This window comes from Hylobates moloch, unplaced genomic scaffold (assembly GCF_009828535.3).
Source record: "Hylobates moloch isolate HMO894 unplaced genomic scaffold, HMol_V3 SCAFFOLD_4, whole genome shotgun sequence".
Taxonomy (NCBI): domain Eukaryota; kingdom Metazoa; phylum Chordata; class Mammalia; order Primates; family Hylobatidae; genus Hylobates; species Hylobates moloch.
Window position 1 is genome coordinate 71,334,605 of NW_026652279.1, and position 9,363 is coordinate 71,343,967.

The 9,363-nt window shown below is 31.8% G+C and overlaps 1 non-coding gene across 1 annotated transcript; it reads right to left on the reverse strand.

Annotated features, from left to right (window-relative positions):
• Positions 1 to 6,178: 6,178 nt before the first annotated feature.
• On the reverse strand, positions 6,179 to 6,280 carry LOC116467659 (U6 spliceosomal RNA). The gene has a single exon (XR_004247873.2). It is a non-coding gene; the product is annotated as a U6 spliceosomal RNA (small nuclear RNA).
• Positions 6,281 to 9,363: the final 3,083 nt, after the last annotated feature.

The following is a 9,363-nucleotide window of genomic DNA, read 5'->3' on the forward strand; positions in this document are numbered from 1 at the left end:
AAACTTTAGGCTTAGTTAAGCTACATACATCAATTACCTAGAAATGTGAGTGAATTCTCCACCTTCTCTGGAAAGAAAGTTACTTATGAAATTATTTATTTAAAAAGCAATGCTTTTTGACATTTTGAAGGCTTCTAACTCAAATCTATATGAGTTGCTAGTTCTCAACATATATACATTACATACTAAAAGTGTGGATATATAATAATCTCAAATGATTAAGTGGTTTAAGTTATAAAAGTAACTTGTATGCTTATAAAATAGAGCTGCTGGATTTCTCAGTGTCAACACTATTGACATATTGGGCTGGATAATTTTTTGGTGTGAAGTGTCCTGAGTATTGTAGAATGATTAGCAACATCTTTGGCCTCTAGATGTTACTATCAACCCCTCCCAATGAGTTGTGGCTATCAGACACATGTCCAGGGAAGCAAATATCTTCCAGGAAGTAAATGGTCCCTGAATGAGACCCACTGGTCCACTGAAATGCTGTCTATGTATGTATGCTATCAGGAAGGTGTTCCTTAAAACACTGTCATCCTAATGGACATAGAAAGTAGAATAATAAACATTGCCAGCTTAAAAAGGTGGGTAGGTGGCAGGGATCAGAAATTACTTAATGGGTACAATGTACACTATTTGGGTGGTGGCTACATTAAAGCCCAAGCTTCATGTATACACAATATATCCATGTAACAAAACTGCACTTGTACCCCCTAAATCTATTATTAAAAATAAAGTTTTTTAAGAAAGTTTTCATCCTAATTTTCCTGCATACATGCTTCAATCAGTTTTGAAAGTTTATTACATTTTGTGCAGAATTCTAGCAGTATAACAGTTAAAAAACCAAGATTACTTAATCTTCATTTTCCTAAAACTTTGAAAAAAATTATAGTGAAGCCACATACAAACCCAAATAGGGCTTCTGCTGAAGAACCGAATTCAACAAAGTACTTACCTTTGCACAAAATCTCCTCTTTACTGGACGAACAGTCTTATGTTCCCGTGTGCTGTATAACTAAGAAGCAGCTGATTGAATTTTATATCCTTCTTCACGACCTCTGCCCTCAAAATACTTTATTATGCTAAAGAAAATCATCCTTTTTACTACTGGTTTTGAGCAAGCAAGTTCTTTGGTTCCTAATGAAAATGCTTTATCTACCAAGAGTTTTGTTTTGTTTTGCCCTCCTTGTGAATCTGTGACATTCTCATTATTATTCATTTGCATATATTGAGGCTTATTTCATATATAGTAATATTTAAACAGTAAGTGTGATTACAGCTACCATGCATCTATGCCCTGGGGAATTCTACTGAGGCAAAGTCATAACTGGTATTAAACCTAGAGAGAATTATGCATGTCCATAGAGAGAATGTTATTCACTCACAGCATGGCCACATGGTGACTTCAATCAGGTTTCCTTTTCAAGTGTTAAATGGACTGAGTGACTCTAAAGGTTTTTGGATCCTGTCCAAAACTGGAGTTGTGTAGTTTCTGTTGTAAGTTCAGGTTCTGTGGTTAAATTGGAAGCTCTTTAATATGAAGAAAATAGGTCTAATTCCTAAAAGAAAATGTATTACGCAAAATAAGATTGTAATTTATTTATATGCTAATTAGTAAAGCATGTTGCAAATCCAAAGAAGGCCACGGAGTTTTTTTCTTCTAAGCGTAAAGAATACAACCAGTGCTACTTATGCACTAATAAGGTTTATTTTCTTCAATAGTAATGATCCTCTTTCCTTCATGCCTTACTCATCTACTGAAAAGCCTCTCAAATAGTGCATTTTCTTATCAAATGTATAATTTCTAAAATTTACTTGCCACATTCATTCTTATTAAAAAAACAAATATAAAGAATGTTTAAAACTATAATTGCTATAGATCAAAATACAGCTTAAAAGAGTGAATTGGAATGTTCCCCTGCGGATTTAACTGTTATTCTCCGCACTGTCCAATTACATAGTGAGTTGAAATTACAACTGACCATTTATCCCAGCTACTATTTATATTAAAATTCCACATATATTTCATAACCTGTTTTCTACTTGTCATTCAGGTATGTAATTTTTACCAAGTATTCTAAAAGTAAGGCAAAGTTAATGTTTAATGTTTTTTGTTTTGCTTTAACCCAGGGGAAAAAAAGATTTATTTTTAAAGACTATTTCTAAGTTCATATAATTTAAGGTATACAAAGAAAAAGGTTAATCAGATATTTGCAATAATTAGTTAATGTAGATAAATAATAAAGAGAATTCAAGTTTGAATGCTGACATTACCTAGTTATAACGAGAATTATTCACTTTTTTTCTACCAATATTTTTAGACAAGGTAGCAGTATTACAATGGACTACCTGCTCTGAATCAGACTGCCTGCATTTACCTTCTCACTTCTATTTTCTTGCCTTCAATCATGGGCAATTTAATTAAACTCTCTGTCCCTCAGTTTCTCTAGCTTCTTTATCCTTATTTTTGTCTAACATGTATGTTAGACAAAATTTAAATTAAATCAGACAGTGCATGTATGTTATTTTTGAACAGATAAGCATAGTCAGCACTCAATAAGCATTAGCCCTATTACTATGTAATTCCCACTTTTGCTGAAAAATATGAAAATATTAATTCATCTTCAAACACCAAAATCTCATCTTAAATTAGCATGCGTTGTGAGAAGGACCCGGTGGGAGGTAATTGAATCATGGGGGCAGGTCTTTCCTGTGCTGTTCTTGTGATAGTGAACAAGTCTCACAAGATCTGATGGTTTTAAAAAGGAGAATTTACCTCACAAGCTCTCTTCTCTTGCTTGCCGCCCTGTGAGAGGTGCCTTTCGCCTTTTGCCAGGATTGTGAGGCTTCCCCAACCACGTGGAACTGTTAGTCCATTACACCTCTACTTTTGTAAATTGCCCCGTGTTGGGAATGTCTCTCTTTATGAGCAACGTGAAAACGGACTAATACAGACAATGAAATATATTATGTAACGATAATCATGCAAATTATTGTACATTTCATCATAAAATATATATTTATTTGTATATTTCAACACAATCTTAGTATTTGATGAATACTTTTCCTCTACAAAGAGTAATAGATTCTAAAAATGAAAATCAATTATTGTAACTTAGCTTTTATTTCTAGTTGTTTATAACTCATGAAAATAAATGTTTATCTTAAAGCCACTTCTGAATAAAGAGTAGCAGAATATGCCAACCAAAGTATATCATTTGGCATAAGGATTACTTTGAGCTGAAGACAATCGAAAAGAAGCTGATACTATAAAAACCTCTTCTCCCCCCAACCCCATTTGCCTAAAAGCAAGACATAAATTTACAAAGGTGTCCCTTCTCCCCTTTATACTGGGAAGGACAGAAGTTGATCAGCAAAGACAACCTTAGACCCTTATTATCCTGAAGACTTATTTATCCAGAGGAATCTATGTAACAAACTTTATTATCCTTTATCTACCATTAGTTCCCCTTATATTTGCCTTGCCGCAATTTGTTGCCCCTAAAGGCTTAGAGTCCTTTGCCTTTGTCTTGTCACATCTCTAAAATTGAATTGCCTTTTGTTGAAGATGACATATAAGCTGATGTTCTAAGACTTTGAGAATTGCTTATTGCCTGGGTATCTCCCATATATATAAGAAATTAATGTCAATAAAACTCTTCTTTGTTTTTCTCTTGTTTATCTGTCCTTTATTATAGGGGTCCCAGATAAAAACTCAGAACGGTAGAAGGCAGTTTATTTTTCCCCTACGTATACAGAGGTATAATCTCTTTACCTTACTTTCAACTATAATCTACACTAAAAATTGTTGGCATCTCTTGCATTGTTTCCTGTTGTCTGGAAAAGTTTATGTATTTTGTAATTTAATCTTCACAATGACCTCATAATTTACATATTGCTAACCTAATTTGTGGTATAAAAAAGCAGAACCCATAAGTTCTAGGAGGAGAACTATGATTCAAAATCAAATCCATGTGATTCTTAACATATCATAGCTTGAGTGAAATGACAGCCTTAAGTTTCGAGGAGCCCTCTCACTTGAATGCATGTATTTGCCTGAAGACTTATTCCAGGGAAAGAAGATAGAGAAAGATAAATACAGCTTAAAATAAAAAAAGATAAGTATCCCCAATTTTCATGGCACACAGAAGCAAAGGAAAATTAGCCTGCGGTGACTTTCTGACTTTTTTCACCTATTTTTAACTCACCACTCTAATTTATCAGTCTCTAAAATATTCCTGTCTGAAATAAAGATGTGGGGGGGAATGAAATCTTTGAAAGTAGCTGAGACATGTGCCAGGGGCTGTGCTAGGAATGATATCATTAACTACATGTTATAAAAAGAAAATCTTGGGGGAGATAGGGAGACTGAGGCTTATAGAGATGAGGAAATTTACCCAAAGGCTTGGCAAGTAGGGTTGAGATTTGAAAGTGATTCTGTGTAACACGATAACCCAAACTTTGAAAGTGAAAATTTGTTCTTTTCAGTAAACTAGTTTAAGGATTTTCTGGCCCTGTGGACATAGATCCTTATTTTAAAACAAAAATGGTCAATAAAAATAAATGTATTTATTCTCTGTAACTCACAGTCACATCCCTTCATTAACCAGCAGTGGAATTAGATACAGTGATTTCTGAGATAAACTCTTTTATCCTGAATGGATATTAATATGTAATAAATATTTTTACACTATTTGCCCCGTAACTTTATGCTATTTAATTCAACTTCAAAATACTAATACATAAGAGTATTAAACATCATTCGCCATGATGGTTTACAATTTTTAACACAAAAAAGAAAATTATGCATCATTGCTTTGCTTAGTGCAATCCTTCAAAAATATCAAAGATATTTCAAAAGATGAAATAAGTGTTACTTTTAAAAAAGATAAGCTAAAATATTATCAATGAAACAAATTCACAGTAAGAACAGCTTACAGTGGGAGGCTGAGGATTAAAATTGCTCTCATTATAAAGGATTCTCAGTAGGAAGTTGGGTTATTTCTGAGCTTAGTACAATAGAGATGAAGCCTGACATGAACCTATAAGCAGTAGCAAAAAAGACTTTGGATAAGGTTTAACTTTGCAGTAATTTGCAACTACCAGATCAATATTTCAAGGAAGGCATTGAATTCTACTTAACCTACTTCCGGTTTCTGAAAAATACCTAAATATGTAAGAGTTCAAAAACATAGAACACAATTATATATACATTTATAACTATTTTCCCCACCGTAGGTATTTTCCAAATAATTGCTTTATATTATAGTCATGTAATGACTATAATTTTTTTTCTTAATTGGAATTGGTTGTATATTATATTTGTGGCTCATCTCTTCAGTAGGTGTCAAAAAAAAAATTCAAGAAAGCAGCCATAGATTTATAGTCTACATCATGTGATGAGCACTCACTTGCTGAATAAATAAATGAATGCATGAACCGGTCCTAGATTTTTAAGACAATGTTTTGAAATGGAGATGTTATTTTCAGGGTGAAATTTTAACTACAAATCTGTGAATAATTTGATTTGATCACTTAAATATTTATTTCTGTAACATTAATCTTACCTGTTTCCCCAAAGTAGGAGAAGTAATAATTAAGTTAGAACTAATAAGCCAGAAACACTTCCTGCAGGCTCACAGGAAAAGCAGTAATCTCTCTTTATATTTTGTTACTCCTATCTTGCTTGCAAAGTAAAATGGCCCAGCACCTGCTCAAACTTGAGAAAGAGTTCATTAATATTTAATTTAGAAGACTAAAAAGGGAAAAACATTATTCTTATGCAAAATTGTCTCTGATTTCTCCAAAATGATTTCCCTGTTTTACATAAATGCCACAAATATTCCACACAGATTTTCTTTTACCCAGCACCAATAAGACACATATTTTTTTTTTTAAAAAGTTTTATATACTTTTTCAGCTTTGTTTGTTTTCAGCTTTGTTCAGGTGTGATTGACAAAAAACTTAATTATTTAAGGTGTACAATACAGTATTTTGATATAAGTATATCTTGTCTAATGATTCCCAAAATAAATGTAATTAACATCTACATCACTTGACATAGATAGATTTTTGTTGCGGGGGGTAGTTTTTATGTATTTATTTATTTATTGCTTATTTTTTTGCTGAGAACACTTAATATCTATCTATTCCTTTAATCAATTTTAAATATATAAAACATACAGGATGCTTCATGAATTTGCATGTCATCTTTGCAGAAGGGCCATGCTAATCTTTGTGTCATCCCAATTTTAATATATGTACTGTTGAAGTGAGCAGTAGGCCTCTTTTTTTGTGAGAGGAAATCCTCCTTCTTCAGAAAATTTGCTTTTTTTGTAATATTGAGATTTCAATAATATTGACTAAAACTTATTGCCTATGAAAACCTTTTATATTGAATCCTAGAATTGATGAGATATAAACTTGGTGAGGCCATCATCTCTATGAAACATTATAATAAATATTAAAATTACAAGAGACATTTGATGAAAAGAAGAGCCCAGTAGCAGCAATAAAGATGACATCATAGACAAACAGATCTGCAGAAAAGCTGTCCTCGGCAACAATGGAAGCCAGCAAACAGTAGAGTGATTTCTTCAGAATGACAGAAAAAACAGCTATCAACCTAGATTCACTGGCACAACAAAACTATCTACTAATACTGAAAGTAAAATAACGATATTTTGCAATGAACTAGGCTTGATTTTACTACTAATACTTCCTACCCAAAGAAATTTCTAAATGATATATTTCAAGAAGAAAAAGAAATCTCGAAAATGGTCTGTGTTGCAAGAAATGGTAGTGGAAAAAAAAGTAGTATAGTAAAGACGTGAAAATACAGGGGTTTGAGGTGAACACGAAAATGTCATCTACAAACCTAGAGGCCTAGAGCAGATTCTTCCCCAACAGCCCTCAGAAGGAAACAGCTTGCTGACACCTGGTTTCAGACTTCTAAGTTCTGATTGTGAGATAAGAGATTAATGTTGCTTAAGCCGCAAAAAAATATATAAATGTATGAAAATCAAAATAAGTTATTTTTATACAATGATAAAATAAAAATAATATAAAATATGTTTGGCTAAAGGGAAGGAACTAAAATCATGAAATCTAGTCTGTTTGTGAAACGGACTAGGGTTGATCAGGTTGAAAGAGTTCTAAGGTCTTTTAATCATTCATATGGTGATTGAGGTCAATGTTAAAGAATGAATTGAAAATAAGAGCCAGAACTCAAAACTTTCATGGTTTACAAAGTGAAAATCAATGAAAAATAGTGGAAAAAAAGAAATATTTCAGTTGATATATAAAAGGAAACAAAGGAGGAAATCAGGTCATAAAAAGGTAGAAAAAGCATAAAACCGTAAATAAAATAGAGGTATGTCAAAATGTATCAAGCATCAAAATGACTATACTTGTCAATTAAACAAAAGCATCGATTGTGGAAAATCAAACAACATTTCACAATACTGTTTACGAGCAGTATACAGAAAACATAAAGACCATAAAAATTGTTTAAATGCAGATTAGAACAAGAAACCCAAGTGGATATATTAATATCAGAAAATAAGACTTTAGGACAAATACATACAAAGGAAGGTGAGGTGCAGGTCACTACATACTGATAAATGTTCAATTAAATGGAACCCTATGGCAGTTCTATATTTGTTTACAGCTATTAAAATAGCAGTGTTAGGATTAGGTAAAGCTGTGTGTTCTAAAATTGAAATAGTAATGGCTAAGTACTTTATTTTCCTCTTATTTATCTAAAGTAGAACAGCAAACTATCCAGTGCTGGTGAGAGAATTTTGCACCTCAAGTCCTCAGGGATTAGGTTTCTTCTACCTCATTTGTTGGTCACACTTAGGTATAGTTTTCATCATCATGGTCCAAGAAGGTAGAATTTCGTGTCCTATGCTGTAAACTAGAAAGGACAATAAAGAAGACAAAAGGTCTCTGCCAATTATCTTTTAACAACTTTCAAAAGATACCATATTACACTGCTTATATTCCATTAGCCATTAGCTATATCTTAGTGATAACATCATGTATAGGTGCAAAGGAGGCTGGCAATGGTAATCTGTACAGCTCCTATAATACTGAAGTAGAGAACAGGCTGGGCAGAGTAGGGGAGATGTACAACCAGCTGCCTCTGCTTAAATAATCTCAAAATATATAAAGCAAAAGTTGATAGAACTGCAGGGAAAAACTGAAAACCACTACCATAGTGAAAGATTTCAACTTTCCTCTCTCAAACACTGAGAAGCTAAAACCACAAAAATATTAGTATGTATATGATACTACATACACAGTATTTTTTATATATATATAATTATCTAGCATGGTAGTTATATATATTTGTATATAATAATTATCTTGCTAGATTAAAAGATATATATATATGTAGCACTCTGAAACTCTTGAAAAATGTGTTTCCTCAAGAATAAAGTACACTCACAAAGTTGGTCAAATACTAGGTTATGAATGCGATAGATATTAACAAAATTTCAAAAAGTCTGTGTCAATTAGATCATGAATAGAATTTAAATAAATTATGTAGTAATTAAATTTATCAATAATGTAAATACATATACTGAGAAATTGTGTCTTCTAAATATTAATATTTAATAGATCAAAAAGTCTATGGAAATTTTTAAATAATTATATATATGTGTAAATGCATACACTTAGAAATTGTCTTCTAAATATTAATATTTAATAGATCAAAAAGAAATAGAAATTTTTAAATAAGTGTGTGTGTGTGTGTCTGTGTCTGTGTGTATGTGTGTGTTTCAGGCCTTCCTTGATAAAGTGAAAACAGTTCTTCTGCTGTTTTAAAACAATGGAAATTCTTAGAAATTCAATGATATCACAATTAAAAAAAATGAACCTCAAATATTCCTGAAAACAAACCGACTGAATCAGTTTTTTACAATATTCCAAAAAGTGAATTCTTGGACCAAAATGTTTTCTGAACAAATTATAACCTTAAAAAGAGATCATTTAAGTCTTACATAAATTTTACTAAAGAACTAAAATGAAGGAATATGATGCAAGTCATTATGTGAAGTTAGTGTAATCTTGTTATCAATGCCAGAAAAGGATATAATGAGAAGGGTAAACTAAAGATCAATTTTCCTTCTAAATATAGATGCAAAAATTCCAACCAAAATTTTAGTTAACTGAATCCAGCAGTGCATGAAAATGTACTACATCTTGTCTATGCTTGGTTTACTACAGAATTGCAAAGGTGCTTTCTAACTAAAATTTTTTTAAAAAGTAACTACATTATCATATTAAGAGACCAAAGTAATAATTAATTTAATAAATGCAGGTTTATTTAATTCTTAATTCAATTTTTAAAAA